We start from the raw sequence: 15,580 nt of genomic DNA, 5'->3' as shown, positions 1-15,580 counted from the left end.
GCCCCCTCCCTAAACTGCAGATCCAAGAATTCCATATGATGTTGCCATGGATGTTAAAAGCAGGATAATGGCACTATAATAGTATAGTGTGATAAGAGTGTTGGGGCAAATCTAGTCAAATGCACTCCTGAGCACACACTGAAACCTGGCTATCCTGGCTCGGATCCTCCAGGAACCTGAGATTTTGAGGGATGTGCAACCCTTCCAGTACAAGCTAGTTCCCTTTTTCTCAATCTGCCTTCTGAATAACTAGGGGCATCTCTGTCTTGTCTGGATTCAGCTTCAATTTGCTTGCCCTCATCAAGTCCAGTACTGACAACAGACACTGCTTTAGCACTGAAACCACTTACTTGAAGTTAACTGGACAGTAGAGATGGAGTTGGATGTCATCTTGCCACTCCCATTGGTTTCATATAGATGGGGGGGGGGGGGGAATCAAGCCCTGAGAAACCCACCAGCCAGTGGTTAGAGGGTACAGCAGGAACCCCTAGTTCTCACTCCAAGCAGGATTAGAATTATTGGAGAACACTGCCCCCAAGCCCCATAACAATAGAAGCAGTTTGTGTATGTGTGGTATACACACACACACACACACACACACACACACACACACACACACCAGGGATTACAGCATATGGTGGGCAGAACTCCAACTTGTCTTTCCTAAATGTGATCTAAACTAGTGACAGTCAGTAATATTCAGTTGAAAAATTGATCATGAATTATGTGAAGTAGTGCTTCCATTTGCCTCTGCACAACCTACTGACAATCAGTGCTATTGAGAAACTGATAATCACTTACCGTCACTTGAAATTCCTTTGAAATATGGAGCAAGCAGCCGGGAAGTAGAGTGCATATTTTAAGAGTCACGTAACCTGTTTCTCAGAAGCCTTTCTCTTCGCCTTGAGGCCAGATGACTGAAGATCGGCTGCAAACAATTCCTTTTGAAATGCAAGGTAAGCAAAGAAGCAATGACCTCTGATCTCAGCAGCTCATTTTGTAATGCAACAGAGCATGTTGTTCATACAAATGGAAATAACTTTTAGGGGCTTTACTGTTTCAACACTGCTGTTATTGGTCTGAATCTTATCTGGCAATTTCTATGAGAAATTGGGAGTATGCCCAACTCCTCTGGGCTCCACTGCTGCAATGCTGCCAGCACGGAGCCCCACCGAAAGTAGTCCTGCATCTTGTGATGGGTCCAAGGTACTCTGTGTCAGCAGAGGAGAGAAACGGGAAGAAGATGCTTCTCTCCCTGCATATGATGAAGTTGTCTGCCCTATGCTATAGTCAGTAGATGACCCAAGCACAAGTATTTGTAGGACACAGATTTGTAGTCATCCATAGTTAATCCAGCAAGATGAAGGGAAGAATGGCATCAAAATCCTTAGCAAGCAATCCAGAAAAACAGATTAGGAGTGGAAATGCACACAGTAGTTAGCTGCAGTCAAAAATCAAGGTCACACAAATGTCACATGGATGGAATATTTACAAACAAAAAAGATTTTAGGGAGCTCCTGGGGGATGTATAGGTAGTTGCCTCTCCTTATTTGTTCACCCAACTTCATGTGGAGGGTACATTTTTGGTATCTATTGTATCCTGAAGAGGAAAGGAACCTAAATTGTTTCATTTACCAGCTTTTGAATTGGGAAAAGGCCATTGTTATCTGGAGCAACTGTTGGCAATCTGACTCCTCTATAACTAGTTCTTCAGATTTCAGAGAGAGCTATGACAGCTACAACTTTCACAATAACTATTGACCTTATTTGCTGTGCCTCCTAGAAGCTGAAGTACAACTTTTTGTAGTGTGAACAGACCCCCCAGACACACACTAGTAAATTGTTGATCTTATAACAATGATCCTGTCTTTAATTGTTGTATTGGTGATCACTGGTGAGAATACAGAGGAAATATTAGTTTGCCACATCCCAATCAACATGAGACAGACCTCCCTTGCTCATAATAGCTGCTGCTCAGTAAGGCAGGACTAAGTTGGGGTGAACCAGGCGAAGGACATTGTAGAATGAAGGCTATATCTATCAATAGTCTGAGTTGCTCCTGCAGAATTCAGGGAAATGCAGTTCAGAGTGGAGTTTTTTGAATTCTCAGCCAGAGGGGTCCTCGGCTTCCCTAAACTACATTTCCCAAAATTCTGCAGGAGCAGAATTGGACAATTAGCCTCCATTCTATAATGCTGGTGGGAAAATGTTCTAGGAGAAACTACATAGTTAAAATACTTAATTAAGTAGCTGATATAGAAACTTGGCTTGTTTTCAGGAGAGATTTTGGTTTCTTAGCCTAGTAAATTGATAATGTATCATAAGACAACATATTTGATTTTAAAGAAATTGTGCCATTTTGTTATTTGCTTCAAAAAGAATAGGAAATAGAAGACAAAAGTCTTCTACAAATGCTATTTGACGTACAATAGGCAGCTCTATGCTTATCCATTAAAGCTGATGGCCATATTCTTGGTGTGCCATGTAAAGGGAGAAACAGTAAGCAGTGGGTAAATGATGAACCCATGGCTTATGCTGCAATATGCAAGAATGAATCATGGCACCACATGAGCCTTGCTATTGTGTTTTACGTGTAATGTAATTATGTAAAGCGGATGTGGAGAAAATGAATACAGTGAGAAGCCTCACTGAAGATGTAAATTTCATGTGATCTCATTTATGAAAATCCTTAGTCTAACTAAAGCAGTTGGCTGAGCTAAGGGAAGGCCGGTGAGTTCTTCTAATAAATGGGTTTGAAAATGTATACATTTGTCCCGCCACGAGGAGATGCATAAAAAAGGGAGATTTCACAGTTTGGGTTATAAATATTGGATATTGAAAGTGCACAATTCATAAAAAGCTCTATGCATCATTTATGGGAGAGCAGCTATAGGAGAGAGGAAAGTGCTTATCTAAATAGTAGACACACTCTTCAATTCATCAGTTGCCCCATTCTCCAGTTCAAAACTGTCAACTTTCCATTATGAACCTAGGAGCCGAGTCCATTCATAAAGAAATTCAAAGTCAGCTTTAAAATATTATCAGACAAACCAGATTTAAGGGTACTCATTCACAAATGCAGCTACTTTCTAAAGAAAGTTATAGGCTCCTGTTTATTTGCTTACGCCAGGTTCAGTACACTCCATATAGTTTGGATCAACATCACACCATAAAATTAGTGGTATAATGTTTATGCAAACTTTGGACAACTTAATGCATGTTTTCTCCAAGCCAGTAGTCATTGCTTCCAAAATCGGAATACAGTGGCTCCTTGGTATCTTCTGGGGTTTGGTTCCATGACCCCTCCTAAGTCTATGGATATAACAGAGAAGTAAAATGGTATCCTTTGTATAGAATGGCAAAAATAAAATTTGCTTTTAGGGTTTTTTAAATAGGGTGTTAGGAGTATTTTCAAGCTGTGGATCCATGGATGCAGCTTACTAGATGCAAGATAATGAAACTCAGAGCAATCTTACATATATTTTCAAAGAAATCAAAGGCATTGTTGTTTTGGTCTGAAATGTGAGTATGCAAAGAGATATTGTAGCACCTTACAGACTAATTTGGAGAATGAAGTCGGTAGCAAAAAAACTTTTGTGCACTCAGAAGACATCTGAAGAAGTAGACTAAGTTTCTGAAAGATTACCTACTTCATTATCTCAGGTATTTTTGAATGTGCTGCAAGATTGTGTGCATATCTTGTATTAGTTTACCATAGAATAAAAAAGGTTAAAAAAGAGGAAAGAAAGGAAGAATCTAGCAGAGGTATGAACAGAGAGAATGGCTTCCTGACTTACAACATATGTCTTCAGAACCAGGCACGTATTACCACTGCTGGTGAACATGCGAGAAGGCCAAAGAATTTTGGAAGGAAATACAACAAGGAATACAGAACATGTTACATATAAAAGTTAATCTAGACCCCAAATTTCTTCTCCTAGGGATGTATGACATAGAAAAAGACAAAAATAAAGAAATCCTATTTAATTACTTAGTAACAGCTGCGAGACTAGTCTATGCCAAAAAATGGAGGGGGAAAAATAGACCAGACATCAAATTATGGTATAATAAAATTTTTGAAATAATGAACATGGACAAATTAACATATTTATTATCAAATACTCAAGGAAAATCAAGAAAACAAACAAATTGGGAAATGATTAAAAATTATCTAAGAAATGAAAAATGTAAGATAATAATATGAAGAAGATTCAGTGAAGAATGACTAAACAAAGGACCGTCACAGACCATGTAAATAAAGAGGTAGTAAGCAAATAAGAGAAACAAAGGTGTATTATATATAGAAAGAAAGTTTTCAAAGCACCACACAACAGAAGGAAGTCAATTTTAAAATGACTGCATTGTTTGTGGATAGATTTTGTGTTTGTAGGGATAACTTAGGTCCTATTTTTTTCTTCTTCTTTTCTTTTTTATTATCTCTTCTCTTTCTTTTCTGTCATTTTTTCCCTTTTTTATGCACAATGGTATGGTATGTATGTATGTCTCTCACTTATGTTACATGTTTATTCAATAAAATTTAAAAAAAAATAAAAAAAGAAAGAACCAGGCATACAATAAAATATATTATCTGCAGCAAATTAATTGTCCACAACACAATTGATTTCCCGTGGAAGTAGATTTAGTGTTTTAACCCCTCAGAATTGTCTGAGAACTAGCCTTATAGACCAGGATCACTTTCCACACTGTTTGAAGGCTTGTTTTATTCACTGGTATTTATTTATTTATTTAATTCATTTTTTTATTTAGTATATTTATGCCCTGCTCTTCAGCCACATATCCGCTTTTACAAAGTCCTGTGCTAACCACTCAAGAATATAATCTTGCTCAATCTTCTTTAAAGTCATTGTAGTCTCTTCCTTGAGCTTTTTGTTTCCTGTTTTGCAATCAGCATTTACTTCTGAACCACTTATGTCTCCACATTTATTCCAACTCTTTTTGTAGATATTTGTAGATATTCAAATTGGCATCTTCTTCTGGCCCCAGATCTCTTCTGTAGTATCTCCCAACTTAATTTGAGGTTTATCTTGCTCTAGCTGTATGTTTTGTTGCTGGATTTCTGTCTGGGGTCCATTCTGTAATGGTTCCCTCTGGATTCCTTCTTCATGATTATTTATTTGTTTATCTTCAATTTCTTCTTCAATTTTTCCCTTCTTATTTGGCTCCCCCTGCTCATATTGCTTTTCTAATTTCAATTGACCTTCTTAGGAGGCTACTAGAGAACTCTTCAAGGTGATGTTTATTGTTGGCACTATTGATTAATACATTCAGAATTTCCAGTTGCTTCATAAATTCTATAAGTTTAGCCAATAATAATAATAATAATAATAATAATAATAATAATAATAATTTTATTCTTATATCCCGCCCCATCTCCCCGGAGGGACTCGGGGCGGCTTACATGGGGCCATGCCCAGACACGACAGCACAAATCAGATAAAACATTATCTAATTATATTAGCCAATATATTATTGTGTTGTTTTCCTTTCTTCATTTTAGGATGTTTAAACCGAATGTTGGATTTATTATGTAAACACTTTTGTCCACTAAATGTCATATTTTGACAAGTTTTCTAATAAATGTCTTTTATGAACAAGGTCCTATATTTAGCAATGCTTCATGAAGATATTTCGTAAATAAATGAAATGTTTTGTCTGCTGTTCATTCAAGGTCACACTGAAAAATCTTCCTCCTTTCCTTTCTCTTTTCTCTCTAATCCAGCAAATTACAAGTCATTATTACATTGGGATTGTATCTGAAAACAGCCACCCGCACCGCTGTTGCGAAATTTGCAAAGGTCCACACTCCTCCTTGGCTAATTTGTGTGTGAAGTCAGGTGGACTCCTGCCCTTATTTTGAACTCGTTGGATGCACTAATAATTTCCAATGACTAGGACAGAGCCATTCGTCATTTAGTCGGCCGCCATTCCTAAACCAGAAATCCACTGTTTTTGTCTCTTCATAATGACAGCAAACTAAATGAGTAATATACCTTTTTTGTTTGTAGCCTTGTGGACCATTACTTCAGTAAATCTGAACTTTCTAATTCATGTCATCTTCCATCATTCATGAAGTTTTAGGAAAATTTTGAAGATAAACCTTTTAATATTCAAGTGTTTTGTTGCTAATTTTAATAACGTCATGTGGTTTTTGGTCATGCAAGAGGACAGGCCCTTATAGTGGAAGACAGTGGGAGGTCTCTGAACAGCTGCTGGATCAGGACATGATGGAGCTGTGTCTGGATGGCTGTCTCCCACTCAATGGCCAGATTGATGGCAGTTAAAGCCAATGAGAGGTGCTGGCACCAGCTGCTGGGCCAGGACCTATGGCCAGCAACACTAATTGCGTTTTTCTATATCCACCTCCATAATTATAAAATATGCCCAAGGTGTGATGTTGGATCTTATCAGTGTGTGAAGAAATGGATTGAAACCCATGAAGGTCAGCATTTATTTTTAACACGAGTCAGTTTGAAAGGTGATGCTGGATGCTTCCTTTCATTTTTTGCCCTTTTTATCCTATTCATTGTTACTCAAAGAAGATCTCATCATGTTTAATGGGGCTTACTCCAAGGAAAGTATTCTCCAGCTCCGTTGACTAGGACACTAGCACAGAAAGAGATTCCACTTAATCATTGGGAAGAACTTCTTGATTGTAAGAGCTGTCAGAAAGTGGAATGGATTGCCTTAAAGGGTGATGAATTCTACTTATTTTAAGTTCTTTAAGCAGAAGTTGTATTTGCATCTTTCAGAATAGAATAGAATAGAATAGAATAGAATAGAATAGAATAGAATAGAATAGAATAAATATATTGTCATTGTGCATTGTACAACAAAATTAAAAGCCACTCCCAATATGCACTGTATATGTAGAATTACAAAAACAACACACCCCCCATCCAGGCTCACTGCACCTATCATTGTTGAGTTGCTTTACTTGATTTTATGTTTTTTATGATTTTACATGTTATAAGTTAAATGTACCTATGTTGATGTATTTTATTGTGTATTACTGGGCTTGGTCCCCATGATCAAATCAAAATCTTTATTATGGTCATAGACTAGCATAAGTGGGGTACAGTCTTATAGAAGCATTGTACATTAAAATCTAAAGGGCTAAAAAACAAAGGTATGTTGAAGGCTAAAACACAAAACTATTTAGAGAAGGGAGGGGACTAAAAAGCGATGGAGAGAGAGGAAGATTGTTGGAGGGGTAGGAGCATTCAGGGCACAAGTCTAGGGGACAGGGGTGGGAAGAACTGATTTACATTTCAGTTAGCTGATAGGTTGTTAACTTTTGGATCCAGTCATCACTCGGCGGATTTTAAGTGCTACTACACAAAACTTGGCAGCATTGTATGTTATAACTGGGTTGGTTTCTGAGAGCAGAAGAGTGGTGTAAAATTGTCCTGAATGACCTGGGTAATTATATAGCAAAGGCAGGATGAGTCTGGATTGAATGTCCCTGTAGAACAGGCACTGTAGGAGCACATGCTCAGTTGTTTCTATTTGACCCAAGTCACAGGGGCAGAGTCTCTCTGGGTAAGGGGTCTTCCTGTATCGGCCCTCGAGTAGAGCTGATGGAAGTGTGTGGCATCGAACCAGGATGAAGGCCCTCCCATGATTGGGAACCTCTAGATTTGTTAAGTATGCCATACGGGAAGCAAGATATCTGCTGGCTTCGTTGACATTAAAGGTTGGGGCGTAGGCTAGATCCAATTGGCACTCTGTGTCTGAGATACATTGTTTGATGAGTGCTTTGGCTTGATCGGGCTCCACACTGAGTAGCAACCCTGGAGAGAAGCCCAGTAATGAGATTTTTGTTGCTACAGTCTGTTTCCATGTGGACTGGAACTCATCCTTCATGGTTAGTGGGGCAAGACCAGGGGGATCACAGGATATTTTGAGCCAGTAGTTGAGTATGACCACCACACTCTGGCCTCCACTTTCATGAATCCAAGAGGCACAGATATCTATAATAAATACCAAAAAGCAAAACAACAAGTAGTCAGCTGTTATACACAATAATGTTATAAAGTATATAAGACAATTTAATCTAGAAATGAATAGCTGAACAAGGATTTATAATGGTACAATATCCAATAGTGCAGTTTTTTTAAACAGAGATTATACATATAGTCAGAGTTTTTATCTTCACTCATATATACAGTATTTAAGTCCCGTTAGTAATTTTATATATTCCTGGTGGAAATAGTTCAAACTGTCAGAGTTATATCTTCATTCTTCTGTATTGTCTTATAGTTGGTAAACAACGGAAAAGAAAAGTGTTGAAGAAAAGGGTTGTTGTATGTCTTTCGGGCTGTGTGGCCATGTTCCAGAAGCATTCTCTCCTGACGTTTCGCCCACATCTATGGCAGGCATCCTCAGAGGTTGTGAGGATGCCTGCCATAGATGTGGGCGAAACATCAGGAGAGAATGCTTCTGGAACATGGCCACACAGCCCGAAAGACATACAACAACCCTGTGATCCCGGCCATGAAAGCCTTCGACAACACATGTTGAAGAAAAGTCTCTGTAGGAATGAATGAGATACTTGAGGTGTCCTTGGGAAAGTCTCTACAAAGAACCCCGGGCTTGTAAATCTTTGTTTCGGGAAAATCCCTTCTTCAGGATTCTTCACAAGTGTTATGAGACTCAATACATTCCTAAATATGTGATAACAGATAACATAAAAAACATAAAAAAAAACTGCATGAGGTCTCCAATTAACCCTGATAAGTCCTTCAAGTTTCTGGCCAAGGATTGTAAAATACCCATCCCTAAAGTGACAAAGGGATGAAACCAGGGTTTCATAAGATGGAACCATGAGAGTTAAAATTGTATCTTGGTGTCATTATTTTATGGTGTCATCTTTCCTTTCCACTTGGATTGTCTCAAAATTCTTTGGACAGAAAGGCTGAGAGTAATACTTACATAAAAGAATCAAAGTGATGCGTGCTGTCTGTATCCCGCCCCTTTTCCCTATTTGAAGATCATATTAGGCTGTGCAATTAAAAATGAGAAAAATGTACCCAAAATATTCTTTTGCTTCTTCCTGGAGTTTTGTTCCAGGAATTTGACACCCTCCAACCCACCTTCTTTCCATAAATGCAGAACCCATTGATATGGAGGTTCCACTGTACATACTGCTGCCTGACCATTGCAACTCTGAAATACATTGGCTTCTACAAGCTGCCTCCTCTTTAACTCTGCTGGAGTCAACTATTTGTCAGGAAATCCCTTCTTGAGATAATGGAACTGTAACTCTATGGTACCAAAAGTCATTGTGGCACCACTCTATACTTAGAAAGTGAGAAGAAATAAATTCAATCCCTGTTTCCTTGAGACGATGTAAACAACAAGAAAAATTGAAAGCAAAGAACAATACTCAGAGGTTCAATGTTACCATATCACAATCTTATAAACAGCCAAATGCAAGTCTTTGTGTTATTTATTACAGTATGTTTGCCTTGCCCTTTTATCCACACAGCCCCTCAAGGCATCTACAATAAATCAGACGTAAAGTAAAAGGAAAAGGGAAAAATAGATTATATGTATACACACACACACTATGAACTATGTAATCTACTCTGCAATGCCTATTTCACAGTCTTTTTCGGAGACCGAGAGCTGACATGGCACAGATTGAGTATCCCTTATCCAGAAATCTAAAACCTGAAAGGCTCCAAAGTCCAAAACTGTCCACATGGGTGTCTGAGATAGTCTCACATTTGCTCTCTGATGTTTAGATGTACACAAACTTTGTTTCATACACAAATTACAAATATTGTATAAAATTACCTTCAGGCTATGCATATATGAAATGTAAATGAATTTCATGTTTAGATTTGAGGCCCATCTCCAAGATACTTCATTTTATATATGCAAATATTCCATATTTAAAAAACCCAAATTGAAAAGATTACTGCTCCTAATAATTTCAAATAAGGAATGTGCAACCCGTAGACTCAGGATCCTTCTACACTGCCATATTATTCAGGTTATCAAAGAAGATAATCCACATTATCTGCTTTGAACTGGATTAGCTGAATCTACATTACTATATATTCCAGTTCAAAGCAGATAATCTGGATTTTATATGTCAGTGTAGAAGGGGCCTTAATGGTTCTGAGGAGTGTGAGAGATGGTCAGAAAGAATTCTAAGAAGACTTGTAAAATGGATACAGATAAAACAACCTAAGAAGATTACAAAAATGAAGGCTTGTATAGCAATCATTCAGAGGAAATAACTGCGGTCATATTTCACTCTCATACCATTTATTCAGCACCATTTTTTCCAAAGCACCATCACCTGGTGGCCACTGTTGAAGGCCTACATCTAAGGCCCCTTCTACACTGTTATAAAATCCCGATTATCAAAGCAGATAATCTACATTATCTGCTTTGAACTGGATCATATGAGTCTATATGGCAGTGTAGAAGGGGCCTCAGGTGGCCATATGTATTTCATTTGGGGTTATCAGGTGCTGGTCCAAACCCCCAGTTTTTGTGAATCATTTGCATAAACTTTTCTCTATACTTGCATCTCTATGTATTAAAAAAATCTACAAATTTTATGAAAATTTATGCCCTCTTTTCATCTCTTGTTGAACAATACATTTCTTCTTTTTTGACTCTGTACAAAAGGCCATGACACCTATAATTAAATGCAAAGTTTGTGTTATCAGAAGTATATCACAGAGGCACCAAATGAATACTTGTGTTTGCAAGGTGCCTGCTGTCTTCTGCGATTCCATGAATTTCACAAGGTTTTTTTAGGCAAGAAATACTCAGATTTGGTTTTTTGAGTTTCGTCCTCTGAAATATATCCTCCAACTCCTGGCATTCACTGGTGGTACCTTCTCAAGGATTGTCATCCAACTCCTGGCTTTCACTGGTGATACCTTCTCAAGTCTACTTCTCAAGAGTAGACCCTGCTTAACTTCCAAGATCAGACAGACTCTCATGCCTTAGAGCATATAGATAGTAACTGAGCTCTTTTTAAAAACATGCAAATTCTTTTACAGAAGTTAACTGTTTAGTGCATTATCCAAATTGTTGTTGTTATTGTATGCCTGCCAAACAATTCTGACTCACAGCAATCATAATGCAGACTATCATGGGAATTTTCTTTGGGCTTGTCTACACTAGCTCTCAAATTTGAAGTAGACCAGAAGCATTTCCTGAATGCCCAAATGATGACCAGGGACAACATTCTCCTTAATGGAAGATAAAGTGGTCTGAACTGGTTTACTCTTGTGTTAAGCAAAATTGAGAAATAATCCAGAGTTTCAAACAGAGTGCAGACAGAATGACGGGCTCTAAAGCAAACTGATCTGCTGTCCACATGAAGAATAAGGAATGGATAGGGTCCATATTGTATGCTGTCACTGCAGCAGACAACCACAGAGATGCAGAGAACTCCTAGTTGTCATCAGGTACCTTTGCTGATCTCAACAAGGCACCCACACAACCATGATTGAGAAGGTAGTACTAGAAAATGATTCCCACATAGTCAAAGCAGTTAACACTGGATGGGTCAGAAAAAGCCTTTGCCTTCTCATGAGACTAAGGCCCCTTCTACACTGCCACATAATCCAGATTGTCAAAGCAGATAGATGGGGCCTGGGATCAGATCCTGGGATATAGGGCAGTGTAGATCCAGCCATAGTTGGATCCAACAACTCCACAGGGTTGTTCAGAAAATAATAGCCACATTGCAAAATAGCTTGAGCTCACTGGAGGACACAGCTAGATATATAAAAATAAATGTGTTCCAACTTCAACTGGAATTTTTTCCAAGCTGCTAGCTTTCATGGACTAATTCCAAAGACTCATTTTCATGTGTAAAGGAAGAAAAGACTTACCCGAAAAAGAGTGACTTGGCTGTTTAAAGTACAAGTTGTTTTCTGTGAGCTTGATTTACTACAAGTAGGTAGGTAATATAGAGATTTAAATATTTATTGATATGAGCATATTGCACCCCATTGTTCTTTCCCCATCAGAGGTTCGGCATGCTCCCTGATTTCGTATTAAAAGGTCAGTGGTGAAATCCTACATTAACCACATGGATAATTTTCAATACAATTGAAGGCTATGGCCTCTTTTTTAAAAGTTATTTTCTTTTAGCATGCAGGGCTATTTAATGTGGCCATCAGAAAGTCTTATGCATTCATCTGCAAACGCCTGAAATTGATTTTCTACTTGAATTCCCAAGGTTGCTCAGTGGTCATAAATGACTGCAGAAATATAATTTCTGGTAGACTTCCAAGCATCCTATGAGAGAGGATGCTTTGATCTTTCCACACCTCTTGTCTTAGATCTTTCACAGAGCAATGCCATTAATTGACTTTTAGTTATCCAAAATATTTAGCAGTCTGAACCTGTCATTCATTTCCTATCAAGGCCTAGTTTACATGTTACTTTCAGTATTAAATTGACACTGAGTCCGGGATCTCACCATTCTGAACAAAAAAAACAAAAACAAACAGATGTCTTCTTAAAGTTGGGATGATTGCCATGTTAACAATGCCTGTTCAATTAGAACGTGTTTGATTTGAATTTAATGGTCACTAGTTCTTACCACCCATTATATCATCATCTACCCATGTGTTCCATTTAGGGATGTGGAAAACTCTGTCTCAGTTTCATTCCAATTCACTAAATTTTACCTCCATTTCCTCTATCTTTATTGTGTACCAGCATTTAAGACTTTGTGGAGATTTTTTTACATGGAAATGTGTGTACATTTTGGTACACATGGCTAAGATCCTACATCAGTGTAAATCTATACCCATGTACTTAAGGAATAGTTGTTCTACACCAAATTTCTGCTGAATACCATTGTTGTGTCATCTCTTACTTATCTGTAAAGAGCCTTGATTTTTGCTTCTTTATGCAGTAGAGAAGGCAGTGAATGAAATAGTACACAGAAGGCACTGAAAATTGCTTTGACAATTTCAAGAATGCACAATTTCAAATGCAAAGATTACATTTGTGGGACTCTTGTTTACACCACCGTGAACTGAAGATGATGTTATGCAATGACCCAAAAAGTATACTTGCAAGTGTGAAGGAACATTGTTATTGTTAATTGCCATCAGGCTGACTTCAATTTATGGAGGTTAAGATCTTGGAGGTTAAGATCATCCTGGGAGGCTCTGCTCTCAGTCCCACCTCCTTTTCAGGCACTCCCTCCTCAACAAAATTAGATCAGCCCCTTCTCTCCTGACCTTCAGGAAAACTTAATACATGGCTTTGGGACCAAGCTTTTGACAAGTAATTGGAGCAGTGCAATAAGTGACCATGAATCAATGTGATTGATAAATGGAACGGCTGTGGATTACGTTTTGGATAACATGATTTTAATTGATGTTTTAATAATTGATGTTTTAATTGTTTGGTTTAAATTGTAATTGTTTATTTAATGCATGCAGATGATACCACTCTGTTGGATGAAAGTGAGGAGGAGCTGAGGAGCCTTATCTCCAAGGTGAAAGAAGAAAGTGCAAAAGTCGGGTTACAGTTAAACATCAAGAAAACGAAGATTATGGCAACCAGACCAATTGATAACTGGCAAATAGAGGGAGAAAATGTGGAGGCAGTGACAGACTTTATATTTCTAGGCGCAAAGATCACTGCACATGCAGACTGCAGCCAGGAAATCAGAAAACGTCTACTTCTTTGGGAGAAGAGCAATGGCCAATCTTGATAAAATAGTGAAAAGCACACTGGCAACAAAGGTCCGCATAGTTAAAACAATGGTATTCCCCATAGTAACCTATGGATGCGAGAGCTGGGCCATAAGGAAGGCTGAGCGAAGGAAGATAGATACTTTTGAACTTTGGTGCTGGAGGAAAATCCTGCCTTGGACCGCAAGAAGATCCAACCAGTCCATCCTCCAGTAAATAATGCCCGGCTGCTCACTGGAGGGAAGAATATTAGAGGCAAGGCAGAAGTATTTTGCCCACATCATGAGGAGACAGGAAAGCTTGGAAAAGATCATGATGCTGGGGAAAATGGAAGGAAAAAGGAAGAGAGGCCGACCAAGGGCAAGATGGATGTGTTGTCGACCGCGCTTTAGGGGATCGGGCCCTTAAGGAGAGTCCCGATCCGGTCCTGAGAGAACGGACCTTGGCGGAGCCAATAGGAAAATATGAGCCGCAATAAAACCTGAAGCCGAAATGAGGAAGGTCCGCCAAAGTTGAAGGAAAATCCGCCAATGAGTCTTTATTGAGTGATTCAGCTGAAAAGGACTCTAGTAGTGATCATTCAGTCTACTAGGGTACCATATAACCAAAATAAAGCCATATTTATACAATGTTTCAGTCTGACAGCCCCTTGAATTTCCCGCCCCACTCCCCCGCCCATCTGATCGTGGATAGGCTAGAGGGTTGAACGAGGCGGGCTTTCGTTTCCCGCCTTGCTCTGCTGGCCCAATAGGGAGCTGCTTTTTGTCCCCACTCGAGCCAATCAGGGAGGAGAAGGCGGGAGTTATTGAAACAATGAAGTGACTGAGCAGGAAAGATCGGATTAATTCCTGCCCGGCCGAATTCTAAAGGGATTAATGACAGCAATCAAGGGTTCCTGTCACGTATACAGATTTCAGATATGCCTTGGGGTGTCAGAGGTGGAAGTAGGGATGGGTGGTGATGGGCTCAGCAGGGCGCCTTCCTGAGGTGTCCTGGATTTCCTTTTGGAGGAGATATGACAATGTTTGCCTTGAGGGCGAATCACCTTTAGGTCAAATACTCCGAATTCGGCGACTCAAGCCCTATATTGTCCATGCAATCTGAATTTGATTGGGTTAAGCGGCAGCGGATTAACCTTTTGTTTTTGGGAAGGTAAGCCTGGGTCATAGAAAATGGGGCAGGTTCTGGGGTTCAAGTTGAGTTCGAAATATTCCCTATTTGATTTCATGACTTGGCAATTATATGAAATAAAATGAAAAATAAAATAAAGTTGGAATATAAACCCAGCTGGGAAAAATACATATTTTCCGGGGATCCCAAAGAGTACAAATACATATAGGCAGATAGATAGATTTCAAGGAAGTAAGGGAGAATCCATAGAGGTGGGTTACATTGCATAAAGGGGAATCATGAATGATATAAACAATTGAAAACATTTGATAAGAACGAAGTTCACAACATCTGGGGAACCCAATATGGAAATTCATAAAAGTGGAGTTTTAGCAGCATGATTTTACAATTCATGAAGTTAGCCCAACGATTAGAAATTCATACAACAGTGATTCATGAGGGCGTCCAGGTACATAGAATATGAAAATTCACGGATACATGAGGAAAAGAGTTCATCTGTGGTGGAAGGAATTCATAGAGATGGCATGGGGAAGAGGCACATGTTGGTTGCAGTCTTTGGAAGTATAAGATTTCATAAGTTCAGGGATAGGTCTGGGGAAGAGTGTTCTTCTCCTTCATAAAATTATGAAGGTATGAATGAAACGTGGAGGGCGCCCGTCCAGGCACCCTCCTGGCAGCTGTAGAGAGGGTGAAGGTCCTTGGAGAACTATGTCTCCCCAGCGGGAGAGCGATCCCCCCAT

General features: G+C 39.0%; 1 long non-coding RNA gene across 1 annotated transcript; it reads left to right on the top strand.

Moving 5' to 3' along the window:
• Positions 1 to 835: 835 nt before the first annotated feature.
• Positions 836 to 14,340, top strand: LOC134297348 (uncharacterized). Its single transcript, XR_010004058.1, has 2 exons — positions 836 to 956; positions 13,455 to 14,340. It is a non-coding gene; the product is annotated as an uncharacterized LOC134297348 (long non-coding RNA).
• The last annotated feature ends 1,240 nt before the right edge of the window (positions 14,341 to 15,580 follow it).

The sequence above is a fragment of the Anolis carolinensis genome, chromosome 3 (genome assembly GCF_035594765.1).
Source record: "Anolis carolinensis isolate JA03-04 chromosome 3, rAnoCar3.1.pri, whole genome shotgun sequence".
Classification (NCBI taxonomy): domain Eukaryota; kingdom Metazoa; phylum Chordata; class Lepidosauria; order Squamata; family Dactyloidae; genus Anolis; species Anolis carolinensis.
The sequence above is the reverse complement of the archived record's forward strand: the minus strand, read 5'-3'. Positions and strand labels throughout refer to the sequence as shown.